Here is a 15,446-nt window from a genome sequence, read left to right as displayed (position 1 = left end):
TTTCATGTCAACCACAAGAGTGCTAAAACTCCTTCATATGGACTTATTTGGACCAACAACATACAAGAGTTTGGGAGGAAATCTTTATTGTCTTATGATTGTTGATGACTATTTAAGATACACATGGGTATTCTTCCTTCATGACAAATCTGAAGTTGCATCATGCTTCAAGAAGTTTGCCAAGAGAGCACAAAATGAATTTGAAGTGAAGCTCAAGAAGATTAGAAGTGACAACAGCAAAGAATTTGACAACACAAACATAGAAGCCTATTGTGATGAAGTTGGGATCAAGCATAAGGTCTCCGCAACTTATACTCCTCAACAAAATGGTGTAGTTGAGAGAAAAAACCAGACATTGATCACTCTTGCAAGAACAATGCTTGATGAGTACAACACTCCCGAACCTCTATGGACGGAAGCTATCAACACCGCTTGCTAAGCATCCAACCGCCTATTCCTTCAAAAGTTCCTTGGCAAGACACCTTATGAGTTGCTCAATGGGAAGAAGCCAGACGTATCCTTGTTTAGGGTGTTTGGTTGCAAATGCTACATCTACAAGAAGCAGCAACACCTAGGGAAGTTTCAAAGACGTTGTGATATTGGTTTTCTTGTTGGTTACTCATCAAAGTCCAAAGCATATAGAGTATTTAATCATACCACCGGCTTGGTTGAAGAAACATATGATGTGGAATTTGATGAATCTAACGGCTCCCAAGGAGCACATGAGAATCTTGATGATGTAGATGATAAACCATTGAGGGAGGCTATGAAGAACATTCTGGTTGGAGAAATCAAGCCTAAAGATGATGTACAAGTGATTGATCCACCTTCTTCATCAAATGTGTCACAAGATGGTGAAAAGATGGAAGAGTAGAAAATGAAGACACTCATATCTCCCATGAGCAAATGGTGACACAAGCATAAGATGTTGATGCTCCACAACCTCCTCCTCAAGTGGTCAATAGAAGAAACACACCTCTACTACAAGATCATCCACAAGATCTCATCATAGGGAGTCCATCAAAGGGTGTAATGGCTCGCTCACAAAAACTTGCTTCATTTATTGCACATCACTCTTTTGTCTCTTGCTTTGAGCCTACTAAGGTAGAAGAAGCTCTTCAAGATCCGGATTGGATTAATGCCATACATGAAGAGTTGAACAACTTCACCCGCAATGAAGTTTAGACTCTTGAAGAGCGGCTATAAGGTGCAAGAGTCATTGGAACAAAGTGGGTGTTCCACAACAAGCAAGATGATCAAGGCATTGTTGTGAGGAACAAGGCAAGACTAGTTGCAAAGGGGTTCTCTCAAGTTGAAGGTTTGAATTTTGGAGAGACCTTTGCACCAGTTGCAAGACTAGAAGCCATCTGTATCCTCCTTGCATATGCATCACATCATGAAATGAAACTATATCAAATGGATATGAAAAGTACATTCTTAAATGGCTTTATTAATGAACTAGTCTATATTGATCAACCTCCCGGGTTTGAAGACCCTAGATATCCTAATCGTGTTTATAGGTTGTTCAAGGCGTTATATGGGCTTAAGCAAGTCCCAAGAGCTTGGTATGAGTGCCTTTGGGACTTCCTCATTGAGAAGGGCTTTACCATTGGGAAGGTCGACACCACACTATTCACCTAGAAGCTTGATGGATATATCTTCATTTGTCAAGTGTATGTTGATGATATCATCTTTGGATCATCAAATGTAGATTCTTGCAAAGAATTTGGTGAATTGATGTCGAAGAAGTTTGAGATGTCAATGATTGGAGAGCTTACATTCTTTCTTGATTTTCAAGTCAAGCAAATGAGAGAAGGGATTTTCATCTCTCAAGAGAAATGTACAAATGATCTTCTCAAGAGATTCAAGATGGATGAATGTAAGCCAATCAAGACACTAATGCCAACTAATAGACATCTCGACCTAGATGAGGGAGGTAACACGGTTGATCAAACTCTCTACTGCTGTATGATTGGTAGCTTGTTATATTTAACCGCACCTAGGCCTGGCATCATGTTTAGTGTGTGTATGTGTGCTAGATTTCAAGCTAATTCTAAGGAAACTCATTTGATTGTTGTTAAAACAATCCTTAGGTATCTTAAGCACACACCAAGAATTGACCTTTGGTATCCCAAAGGAGCTATATTTGAATTAGTTGGCTATTCTGATTCGGACTATGCCGGTTGCAAAGTTGATAGAAAAAGCATATCCGGAGGGTGCTATTTGCTTGGTAGATCACTTGTGTCTTGGTCCTCCAAGAAACAAAATAGTGTGTCTTTGTCCACCGCCGAAGCGGAATACATTGCCGTGGGTGCTTGTTGTGCATAAATTCTTTATATGAAATAAACTTTGCTAGACTATGGTATAGTTCTAGAAAAAGTACATCTTTTGTGCGACAATGAAAGTGCAGTAAAACTTGCAAATAATCCGGTTCAATACTCTCGCACTAAGCACATAGATACCTGCCATCACTTTCTTAGAGATCATGTTGCAAAGAATGATATTTTATTAGAAGGTGTAAGGACCGAGGATCAATTAGTGGATATCTTCACTAAACCGCTAGATGAGGCGACTTTTTGTCGATTGCAGAATGAGCTCAATGTTCTTGATTTTAGTAACTTCACTAAAAATGAGCTTGTGTTGTCCCTTGTATTGCATTGTAATATACAACATGTTTAATCTTTGGTAATGCATATAGGGCTTGTCTAACATGGTTAAGATAACCGCCGTAAAGCGAGTGAAGAAGCTTAACCTTGGATCAAACTTGACAAGCAACTAGATTTACCTTCAAGTATTGCATTGCATATGCATGAATGTTGCTTTGTCGTTTATCTTCAATTGCACTCTTACTACCTATTTTCCTAAAAAGAAAAAGGCAAAATATTTTAAAAATTGAAGGGTTTGAGAGAGGTCACTCACATCAGTCCCAATTGGTGTTTATTTGGATCTTATTGAAGTTGGGACTTGATTGGGAACATGCAGCATGAAGGACTTTGAATATTTGCTGGAAAAAGAGTGACCGGACGCTGCACCAGACTCTGAAGTCTAGCGTCCGGTTAGTTCATAAGAGGTGAACATGCTGTGATGGAGTGCCCGGACTCTATTGTTCAGCGTCCTGTCAGTTGACGTTCCTGTGTCCGGTCGATTGAAGACAAAGGAGATAGGTTACACCAGACTCTAACTGCATCCGGTCGGTGTTCACCGGACGCGTCCGGCCCCAATTTATGGGGTTTTGGACCTCTCTGGAATCGACCAGACTCTGGGTGGCAGCATCCGGTCGTTGCCACTGGAGCGTTCAGTCAGTAGAAATCGTGTGGGTTCAGGACTTCTTCTCCATTTCCTTTTGTCTCATCGGGGGACCCCTTATAATCACGTTGTGACCTATCCCGCATCTCCACCACGCCAACTTCGCCATGGCCTGCCCTAGCCGCTGTAGCACCGCTGTGACTCCCTGTGCTCGTGCGATGCTAGCCCCGCGCCGCCGCATCCCATGCCACCATGTTGGAGCTACTCCGCCCGCCCACACCTCTGCTATGCCCACCTACGCCTCTGCTCCACGTGCCCAGCCCACGCCATCATGCCCTGCCCATACCGTCGTGCCCGCGCCATCCATGCATGCGCCATCTACGCCACCACCCATGCTCCAGCGTCACCGCATGGCATAGCCCCACGCCACCGCACCCTGCCAGTGACCACCGCGCCTCCACGCCATCACCGTGCTAGCCCATGTTGTGCCCTAGGCGCCTCCCGCACAGCCATCCTAGCGCCACCGCATCTCACCGGAGCCCACGCTTCCAAGTCCTAGCTCTACCATGTCCACGTCTCTACAGCGTGCGCCCCTGATCTAGAGCCCCCATTGCTAGCTTCACCATTACAGCATCCTCATTGCATTGCTCGGTCACCGAACTTCATCGCAACCCTAACCCTTGCCTCGCATTGCCTCCCGGTGGTTTCCCGATTGACGTTCCTCTTCTTTTTGGATCACCGGTTCATCAGGTAGCAAGCCCTCGTTTCCAATTTTGTATCCATTGCTTGCTTTCTTAGGGTTTCATATCTCTATATATATTGTATTTATTTGTATATTCTATCTATTCTATCATGCAGCGAGTCGGTGCCATTGTGGTCCCATTGACAGTTATTAGTTAACTCAGGGCCAAGCTCATGAGTATGGATCGAGACCAAGCCTCAGAAGTGATAGTTGGCAGTTGATCTTTGTCAGCGGCAGTTATTGTTTTCAGCTTCATTAGATGGCTCGTGTTAAGAATGTCGGAGGAGGTCCTAGTGATGAGGATCCGAGGCCCACGCCTCGCCAGCCTATAGATACAAAAGGCAAGGCGACGAAGAAGCTAGCAACGAGGAAGCACAAGTACCCTAATATAGATACAGCGAGAGCAGCCGCAGTTGCAGAGGCCGCAGAGTGCGCAGAGAGAGGAGGTGCTCGGAGTGGTGTTGTTATTATAGATCAGCTTTCTCCATCTACAAGGGCTGCACTTGAGCAGGTTGAGTGCCGTCATGATGGTCCAGCTGGGACTATCATGGTTGGAGGACGGCGGGTGGCTATTGATGAGAGTTAGTCTTAGGGGGAGTCACAGCAGCAACCACAGCCAGTGGAGCAGACTCAGGAGGAAGAGCATGCCGAGGAGACAGAGCAGGCACCTCAGCCACATATTCCCTACTCTGGTCGTACCCGTGCTCCAGTCACACCGAGATCAGAGACACAGCGGAGGGGTTCTCATCCACTGCCTAGACCACAAGGTCAGCCTCCAGTGCCTCATCTAGATTTGAGGGCTGCCATGGCCAAGCAGGTGTAGCAGCTCAGATTTGTGGACTTTGAGCAGTGGTTCCTGCCGAGGAGGGATGACTGAGCTTCAGAGGGCTTCTACACACCACTGTAGGAAGATTTTTATAATGCATATCTTAACAGTGGGGGCAGTATTAAGATCTCAGAGGGTGTGCAACATTGAGTCCATTGTAGCAGCAGCTGGAGAGCATATTCGCCCTTACTTAGCTTACTTGCTAGGGCTGATAGATTTACTTGGATGGACATGCTTATATGTTCCATCTTGGGTCCATCAGTTCTATGCTACACTCTGGATTGGCCCATAGCATAGATTCATTCACTTTGCTTTCAGAGGCAGAGATTACAGGTTGATGAGCTCTAGGGTCAGAGAGATACTCAAGCTTTAGAAGCAGCCCATCAGGCTTCATGAGGTTTGCTATGGACAGACAACGCCTCCCAGACGCCCTCACGACGGTCTTGTGCCTCCTACAGATCTAGTCCGCCATTGTTTCATAGATCCTTTTGGTGAAGGGTCAAGCAGGACACCCAATGATCTCACTCCTACTGCTAGAGTGTTTGATGCTATTATGAGGAGGACACTACTTCCAAGGATGGGGTATCATGAGGGCTTGACTCGCATACAGCTATGACTACTGAACTCTCTGATGCAGCAGACTGTGTTTGACATTTGGGATCTTCTTCTTTCAGAGATGGAGGATACTATTGTAGAGGGGCTCAGGGGTCACAGGCAGCTGCCATATGCTCACTAGATTACATTCTTGATCCACCAGGCAGTTACTGTGAGGCCACCTGAGATGCTGGCAGAGTATAGTGGTGCTACTATAGAGTTCCCTGCATACAACATGACTCAGATGGTTCGCCATAGTGCAGTGAGGACTCCTAGCCAGCTGCGCCATCGTCCAGAGGTGCCAGAGACTATAGCCCAGCAGGATGAGACTATCAAGGGCATAGCAGCTACTGAGGAGGAGCAGTTAGATGCTCAGTAGGAGGGGATGGTTGAGAGCAACCCCAGTGATAGCTCAGATGAGGACTATCGTGATATCCCTCAGATGCCTCCATGATGACTTGACCATGAGGCCGGTAGCTCTAGTTTAGCTCCACCTACACCACAGACAGACCCCGCTCTACTTGCCATACTTGAGTGGATGAGGCAGGATCAGGCTCGCCAGGCTCAGGAGACAGCTGCTACTTTCGCATAGTTCCAAACTAGGCAGGATGAGTTCCAGCGATGGCAGTAGGCGATCCAGCAGCAGCAGCAGCAGGCCATGCATTAGTAGTAGCTTCTCATGCAGCAGCAGTTACTTGGGTTTATGCAGCATATTATGACAGCCATTAGGGCTCCACCGCCATAGCCTTCGCCCCAGCTTGGTCAGTCTACCACCACTTCTATAACTCTAGCTTTATAGCCCAGTGGGCTTCAGAGTCAGGGACCGCCAGCGCCATAGTTTCCTTCACCTACACAGCAGGTGTCCTAGTGGTTTGCTTCATTAGTGCTAGCCCCGCAGTTCACTCCTCTTCATACAGGCTTTACTTTGCCTTAGAGTTTGTTAGTGCTCATCCCAGTTTCTAGGAGCCTTGGTGCTTCATTTAGTGAGTTGACAGGGCAGCCTACTCCGCTAGAGCTATATGTCCCAGGTCCTTCCACAGTTGTACCTATTACCAAGACTATAGAGACACTCCCTTTGTCTATTGCATCAACAGAGCAGGCAGCGCCAGTTATAGATCCGACCCAAACCGCTTCAGCATCGCTTCTAGCTCCAGAGGGCCAGACTGCTCAGAGCTCTAGATTAGATGATAATGGTACATAGTTCTAGCTCGCTCCTCATACCTCAGCGCCTAACTCGTTTGCTGCAGCCCCACCAACCAACCCTTAGGTTTTGGTGTTTGACGCTAAAGGGGGAGAGGGATCAAGTATGTTAGACTTAGGGGGGGCGACTTAGGGGGAGCTTAGTATTCTATTTGGTTTTTATGTGTGATACACTATTATGCATTCGTGTGTTTACTTTTATGCATCAAACTATATTTATGTGATAGTGATATCTACGTGATCATGATATTTGACAGACATGTGTGCTCTCTACTTTGAATCTTGTATATGTCACATCACTTGTGTTATGCTCATTTGCTTTGCTTTCGCGTTTAACTCCGATGCAAATGAGCTTTATTACTTGTACTCATGCTTATTTCATACCGTTGGAGTACATTATGTTGGCTTGGGTCATATCAGCTTGCCTAACTCTTTTGTTCTTATTGACAAAAGCTTATATGATCCAAGCATGTTAAAAACCTCAACTCTTTCACATACTCGAGGTGGTATTGTCATCAATCACCAAAAAGAGGGAGATTGAAAGCATCTAGGCCCCAAGTTGGGTTTCGGTGATTAATGACAATATGTGATTACTGTGACTAACGTGTGTTTTGCAGAGGCAATTAAGTTAGGTCATGGTAATGGAGATCGATTGGGCTATCATGGTGGTCATGCCCCTATGATAGAAATCATTTCGGTTTTCAAAGGATGGATGACAAGGTTAAGGATGGACTAGTTCTAAGTGTCGATTAGAGTTGAAGAGACACTTAGAGTAGTTTAGGACTTTGTTTTTCCTTTGGCCATACTATTAAGGGGGTATGGATGGGTAGCTTGACCTAGGTGAGCCTAGTGAGTTAGGTGTGGTGCACACTTGCTAAATCTAGCACTAGGTAGCTCCTAAAAAGCCCTTAGATCCATTGGAGCAAATTTCATTCACATATGATCGAGAGTTGGAAGTGAATGGAGGGTCAAATACTGACCGGACGCTGGCTCCGGGGTGACCGGACGCTGGCACAGAGTCCGGTCAGTTCATTTGATCAAGGTGAAATTGTCTGGTGCGACCGGACGCTGAGAGGTGAAGTGACCGGACACTAAGTCCCAGCGTCCGGTTGACTCCAGTAAGGTTCTAGAGAGGGAAAATCATGACCGAACGTGTCCGGTCAGTGTTGACCGGACATTGTACAGCGTTCAGTCACAACTTAAACACTGGAGTTTAGGGAGAACTGACCAGATCGTCCGGTCAACATGACCGGAGCGTCCGGTCACCCCGCAAAGGCACATAACGATTTGTTTTTCAGCCATGGTTATAAATACTTCCTCCATTCGTGTGTGGGTGGACTTTTGCTCATTCCAACAGCTGAGAAACACCTTTGAGAGTGCCAAGAAGAGCAAGGTCCTAGTGAGGTGATTGAGATTTGAGAATCCCAAAGAGATCCCTCATTAGTGAAAGCAAGAGTAGCAAAGTGTGCATCCACCCTTCTCATTAGGCTTGTCGTGGTCAAGTGAGAGTTCGTGCTTGTTACTCTTGGTGATCGCCATCACCTAGATGGCTTGGTGGTGATTGGGGGCTTGGTGATCATCCAGTGGAGCTTGTGGATGACCCAACTCAAGTTGTGAGTGGTTGTGGGTGATTCACCGTGACAGAGTGTCAAAGAATCAACCCGTAGAGAGCACTTGATCCTTGCGCGGATCAAGGAGGAGCTACACTCTTGCGTGGGTGCTCCAACGAGGACTAGTGGGGAGTGGCGACTCTCCGATACCTGGGCAAAACATCATCGCGTTCCTCCTCTCTTTACTTTGTGCATTTACTTTGAGCAATTCAATTCTTGTCATTTACATTGTTAGAATTGCCATGCTAGAGTAGGATTGGAACATAGGTTGCTAAACTTTTGTACGGTAGATCAATAGAAACACTTTCTAGGCACAAGGGGTTAATTGGGCTAACCGTAGGATTCAATTATTGCAAAGAAATTTCGAATTAGCCCAATTCACCCCCCCCCTCTTGGGCATCTTGATCCTTTCAGGCGCCAAGTCTTGCTCAAGCTTCATTGCCACGTGGTCCATCTCTCCATAGCCTCCAACTTGCCCTTCACGCTTGCAACCGGTCCATCAAGCCAAGTCTTGTCTTGATCTTCTCCCCCTTAGTCACATGACTCAATGTCATGTCTCATATGTAATGAGCTCTTTCATCACATGTGTGAGCCTAGTAACAAATCCAAGCCATCTTCACCATCATGGCATGAATTGCTCACATAAGTGTACCTGTGGACTAATCACCTATGTATCTCACATTTAAACATATTAGTCCACCTAGTTTGTAATTCAATTACCAAAACCAAACTAGGGACCTTTCAAGTACCTGTGGCGGCAAGGCAGGCGAGAGTTGTGTGCGATGACTAGATAGTGCATGCTTGTGGTAGCTGCACAGGGCAGGTGGGTGTTGTGTGCAGCCATGGCGTCATAGCTGCGCCGCTGCACGTGCTAGTTCAACCCGCTCAGCTCCTTCCTCTATGCATACTCTGCTTGACTACTTCCACGCCCTGCACGGTGTCCTCGTCCCCCATGCCGGAGTCGCTCATGGATGAACCACCGCACAGGGGCCACAAGTTCAGCAGGGAGAAGCTCATACTCATCATCATTGGCATTGTCCTGTTGCTCCTCTTCTACCTCCTACTCTATTTCCTGAGTAGGAACAAGCAGGCGACTAAGGAGGATGGTGCTGGCGCTGCGTCGTGGTGGCCGGGCATGGCAAGAAGCCCCAGTCTGGCGCAACGGAGGTGGAGTCCAAAGGCGACCGCCATAGCTACCTCCGCTCATTCTGCCTCGATGACAACGGCGCGGCGCACTACTCCACGTGGTACATGGAGCGATGGCACACTACTCTGCACGCACTGCCTCTGGGAGGATGGTGAGCTGTATGAGCTAGAGTGTAGTACGTGGAGCGACGACGCACGGTGAGATGAGGCATCCATGGGTGGGCTCGGTCTGATGGAAGGAGGCAGAGACTTCATGTCCGTATGCTCTATTGTATGCATATGTGCTGATGGTTGGCCCTTATACACTAGTAGGTGTAGAAAATGGCATGGATGGAGGAGGGATGAAATTATAATGGCAGATCTCTGAATAGACAAATTGTAATGACGTTTCTCCAAACTCAGAGAACTATAATGGCATAGATCCAAAAAAACTTTATAAAGACCTCTATCGGCCAGAAGGTACTGAGGACATGGATACTCTCCTTGGAATGGTGCTAAGGAAAGTTTTTGAGGCGATGAACGCAACTTTAGAAGCCTCGGTGTCTAAGGAGGAGATCAAGGCAGCGCTTTTTCATATGTTCCCAACAATGGCGCTTGGGCCTGATGGCTATCTAGCTCATTTCTTCTAGAGACATTGGGATTTGTGTGGGGATGAAGTGTGTGAAGTTGTCCTTCGGGTACTCAAGGGGGAGAATGACCCTTCAGTGATTAACAACACTTATGTTGTTCTGATCCCAATGGTGGTGAAACAAGAATAATTGGGGCAGTTCCCTCCCATCTTCCTGTGCAATGTAATTTATAAGATAGACTGAAAAACTATGGCTAACAGATTGTGGATCATTTTATCAGAAATTATTTTAGAAGAGCAGTCGGCATTTGTGTTGGTAAGGCTTATTACGGACAACATCTTGGCAGCCTATGAATGTCTTAAAAGAAGAGGGCGTGGGAGAAGATGTGTTGTGCGGTTAAACTTGATATGAAGAAGGCATATGATCACGTTGAGTGGGATTATTTTCATAGAATTATGCTGAACCTGGGTTTTAGTAGCACATGGGTGCACATGGTTATGAGGCTAGTGAAGTCGGTCACTTTTTGGGTGCTATTTAATGGTGAAAGACTAGAAAGTTTCAAACCATCATGGAGGATTTGTAAGGAGATCCAATTTCTCCCTATCATTTCTTGCTGACAGAAGAGGGCCTTTTGTGCCTGTTAAATTCAAGAATTTAGTCATCGAACTTAAGTGGCATTAGGGTAGTGTCATGGGGTCAGAACCACGGCAAGCATTATTGTTCGAGTCGGTGTCAGAGTACGTGTCTCTGGTGGCTCGGGTGGACTCAAGAACACAAGAATCATAGAGATGACACAACAGGTTATCCTGGTTTAGGCCAATCGGTGCCCTACGTCCAGTAGCTGATGATTCTTGTACTCAAAAGCACCTAGAATCAGGGGGTTACAACAAGGTTGTAGAGAGATTTGGTAGGGGGTTAGCTCGGTGCTAATCCTAAGGTTGCCTCGCCATCGGTGGAGTCTTCCCCTCGACGAAGAGGAGGAAGACGACGGGATGCGGTGGAGGAGCTCTCGGTGCCCCTCTCTGGGTTGCCTTGCTCTCGGTGTTGAGCAGAGGCCAAGGAATGGAATGGAGTGGAATGATCAGCCTTCTGGTCATCCTCTATCCATCTAGGTCCAACCTTATCCCTTATATAATGAGATAGGTTGGGTACATGGCAGTTTGGGGAAACTAGTCTATGGTCTACATGCGCCTGAGTCCAGGAGGGCCTTGCAGTGATGCGCTGTGGACCGTGGCGGTGTCATAGAGCCAAAGAAGCCTTGGGCATCGTCCGACTGCTCTGTTCTGACACTCTGTATATCAGGCTATGTTAGCTTGGACCGGCCTCCCCTAGGTGGACCTTCTAAAGTCTTCTTGGCGGTGAAGGTGGTTAGCTTTAGGGGCTGACATGTGGGCCTCTAAGCCCCTGGAGGCCGTGGGGAAGCTTTGTCTTCTTGTGTCATGCCCCATGCGTGACCTTGTTGGGAAAGTGGCCGGCAATGCCGTGTCTAAGGGGCAGCGCCGAGGAGCCCCCGAGCCTCGGTAGCTCGAGGCATGTCTTCTTGCGCCGGGCCTTGGCTAGCGTCATTGGCGGAGTAGGAGCCAAGGGCTAGGCCAAAGTGTTGTCGTGGATTGGGAACCTTAGGGATCGGGCAAGCCCCCGAGCCCCAAGTAGAGGGCGTGGTGGAGTTAGGATCGGTCGAGTTTCTTCTTAGAGGGTGCATGCGAATGTACCCAATGGGTATAGCCCCTAAGCCCCTGGGCAATCCTGGAGGGGTCGGTCAGGGGTCTTCATCGTTCAGGAACCATTGGACCCGAGGCTTAACATACCCATATGTTAGGATCTTGTCAGGTGGCACCGTCGGCCCCGATGGTGAGTCACCTATTGTCTGCGGATGACAACTTGCTATTTTTCAGGGCAAATAGGGAGAATGCGGAGGAGGTGAAGGATGCTCTTTGCCTTTATTGTCGAGCTTCCGGGTAAATGGTAAATATGGAGAAATCATCTATCCACTTCGTGAAGGGGTGTACTGCCCAAGTGAGGGAGGAGATTAAAGTGATGCTAGATATACACTCTGAAGTGCTAAGTGACAAGTATCTGGGGATGCCAACAGATATGGGTATCTCAGGAAATGGGGCGTTCAGATATCTAAAAGATAGGATCTGGAGCAGCATTCAAGGTTGGATGGAGAAGTGTCTGTCGGTAGGAGGAAAAGAGGTGCTTATTAAGTCAGTGGCACAGGCTATTCCAACTTACTCAATGTCTTGCTTTAAACTACCAAGAGGCCTTTGTCAACATGTGGACAACTTGATGCACTGTTTTTGGTGGGGAAGTAAAGATGGGAAGCATCAGACATGTTGGGCTGCTTGGGAAGATATGACTATGCCGAAGTACATGGGTGGTCATGGCTTTTGAGACATGGAGTTATTTAACTTAGCTCTTCTCGCTCTCCAAGCATGGCGAATTCTGCAGGACTCGAGGGCTCTCAGTTCATGGATTCTCAAGGCCATCTACTTCGCGGAGGGTGAGTTCTTGGAAGCAACATTTGGCCAGAACCCATCACACACTTGGAGGTCAATAATCAAGGGAAGAGACACCCTAGTTCAGGGATTGATTAGAAGGATTGGCATAGGAGAGCAAACTGATATTTGGTCTCAAATTGGCTACTAAGAGATGGCCTGATGAGGCCAGTGTGCTATGTTAAAGATGACCCCTTACAAGGTTAGCGAGCTGATTTATCAGACTCTTCGGAGGTGGGACAAGTAGTTGGTGAATGAATTTTTCTTACCGATGGATGCCGAAGTTATTTTACCCTCACACATGTTCTATCGAACATTTGGTGGGCGTCATCTGCAGCGGCGTTCGACTTGCATCCATGGCCAGTGTGTGGGGGCGGATTTTTTTTAATTTTAACACTTTTTTGAACTTAATTTTAAATCTAACACTCTCGGTTTTTTTAAACTAACACTTTTGGCCGCGCCTATTGCCCTGGCGTGGCCAAATGCCTGTGCCGCGCCATGCATGGTGGCGCGGCAGAGGGCTGACATGGCGGCGACCAGAAATGCTGGCCGCTGACATGGCAGGGCTTTGCCGTGCCACCGATCTTGGCGCAGCAGTGCCGCGCCCTGATCCATGGCGCGGCAGAGCCAGGAATAACCTCCGCCGCGACTAGTCCCGCTGGCCGAGCAGCAAAGTGACCTACCGCCCACGCCTACCATCGCCCGCACCTATCCGCCTATCTTCGCCCGCGCCTGCCCACCGCCGTGCACGCCGTCTGCCGTGGCCGCGTTAGCCTTCGCCTGCTAGCCTGTGCCAACCAGGCAGCTAGGCCACCGGCCGTCGGGTGCGGCCGCCACGCCCGCACGCCGGCGCGCCTCCCCCTCTGGTCACACACGGCGGCTGCCCTACGCCCATGCCTCCTGGCCTGGTCTTGCACACTGCAACGAGGTACTCCACTAATATAGTTAGCACAGTTAATAAAGTTAGTAAAATTATTAAAGTATAATTATTATAGTTAGTAAAGTTAGTTAGTTAAGTTAGTATACATAATATAATAAGTTAGTATAGGTAGTAAAGTTAGGTAGTTTAGTTAGTACAGTTATAGTATGTCTTGTATAGATGTTAATATTTGATTAGTTAGTATAGTTATAGTTAGAAAATATATTAATGTTAGTATGGACATTACGTACGATGATTTCGACGACTTAATGAAGTTTCTTGAAATGCTTCTGCAGATGGATTGTTGTGTTAGAGTTTTGTATGGAGGAAGTGTTAGGAGAGAGGATGGTATGTTTGAGGATATGGAAGAAGAATTGGAATGGTTTGATGAACCTCCTAGCTTCAACGACCTTTGTGTCCGTTTGAATATAAAGTTTGGCGGTGATTTCACACTAAAGGGGAGGTTTGATACTGGGAAGACTAGGGCACACTATGTCCTCATGCCCTTGCGCGACCCTGCTCACTGGTCCCGCTACACTAGGGTTCTCTAAGGTTCCAATGTGCCCATGGCTGAGGTGGTGGTGGAGAATGGGTACAGGATGCATGGTGTTTAGGACGGCCCGTCCAGTGATGGTTTCGGAGGCAATGAAAAAGAATTAGGGGTCGAAGGGGAAGCATGTCAGGATAACATGGATTTGGATGGTCAGTTGATGCAGGAGCAGTTTCATTCAACTGCAGTAGGCTATATAAGCAATGACTTCGATGTGAATGAGTTCGAATGGGAGCAGGAGGAGGAGGACAGGATTGGTGATGTAGTTAGCAGTGATTCAGATGATTCTGATGATGACCAAGGAGGTACAGATGCTATGGCAACAACGGCTAATGTCATGCCAGTATCGGTACATACTATGCCATTACCAGTACCAACTGAGGTTTTGCAAGGTGTCCATGCTCAGGGTAGACTAGTCATAGATTTGGCTGCAGATGATATCCCCTATGATTCATGGGCCAGAATTAGCGAAGCGCAGTAGTATGTTCCACCACCACCTTACACAGCGATTGAGCTTGAGCAACTAAGGTCGAAGAACGTACCTTTTAGGGGCATTCTAAACTATAGGGATGTTAGCATGACGGATATGGTAGTTTATGATACCAGTCTCTAGATGTGTAGGAATTCATTGTATAACCATGAGACAGAAACCCTTAGGAAGGGGATGATATTCAACACAATGTCAGAGATGAAACTCTTCCTTCAGGACTATGCTGTGTACCACCATAGACCGTACACCGTCACTCATTCGGACCAGGAGTTGAGGTACCACTTGATATGCAAAAACGGTTGTCTGTGGAGGTTAAATGCACGTAGGAGACAGAGTGATGGCAAGTGGAGGATAACTAAAGTTGTTGAACCCCACACTTGCCTAGACAATAGGAGGAAGGAAAATCATCAGCAGCTCACTACACGTTACCTTGCTCATCGTATATTGGGGCTCGTTGATGACAACAATGACATCTCGGTGTCTTTTTTACAACAATCCATATCTAGATTCATTAGGTACGATGTGACGTACGGAAAGGCTTGGCGTGCTAAGCAAATTGCTCTGGTGATTCGATGGGGTACTTGGGAGGAAGCGTACAACAGAGTGTCCCGCATCTTATGTGCAATGCATTATTACAACCCTAGCTTGAAATGATTTGTGGACACCGGAGGGATGTTTTTTCGGGACCCATTGAGGCATGTCCTCTATCGTGTGTTCTGGTTGTTTGCGTAAATGGAACATGCATTCTAGTTTTGTCAGCCAGTCGTACTTATTGATGGCACTTTCCTAACAGGAAAGTATAGGGGCACCTTGATGATGGCTGCTGCTGTTGATCCTAAGGACCAGATAGTACCCGTGGCATTTGCTTTGGTAGAGGGAGAGAACAATGAATCGTGGTCATGGTTCATGCAGCTTCTACGTGTGCAAGTGCTTGGCCCAACTCGCACTATATGTTTGATCTCCGACCGTCACGCAGGGCTTCTTAATGCTGTAGCTGAGCATATAGATGGGTTCCCGCCTCTAGTACATAGATGGTGCATGAGACACTTTGCCGCT

The sequence above is a fragment of the Miscanthus floridulus genome, chromosome 3 (genome assembly GCF_019320115.1).
Source record: "Miscanthus floridulus cultivar M001 chromosome 3, ASM1932011v1, whole genome shotgun sequence".
NCBI classification, from domain to species: domain Eukaryota; kingdom Viridiplantae; phylum Streptophyta; class Magnoliopsida; order Poales; family Poaceae; genus Miscanthus; species Miscanthus floridulus.
This window is presented reverse-complemented; position numbering follows the sequence as displayed.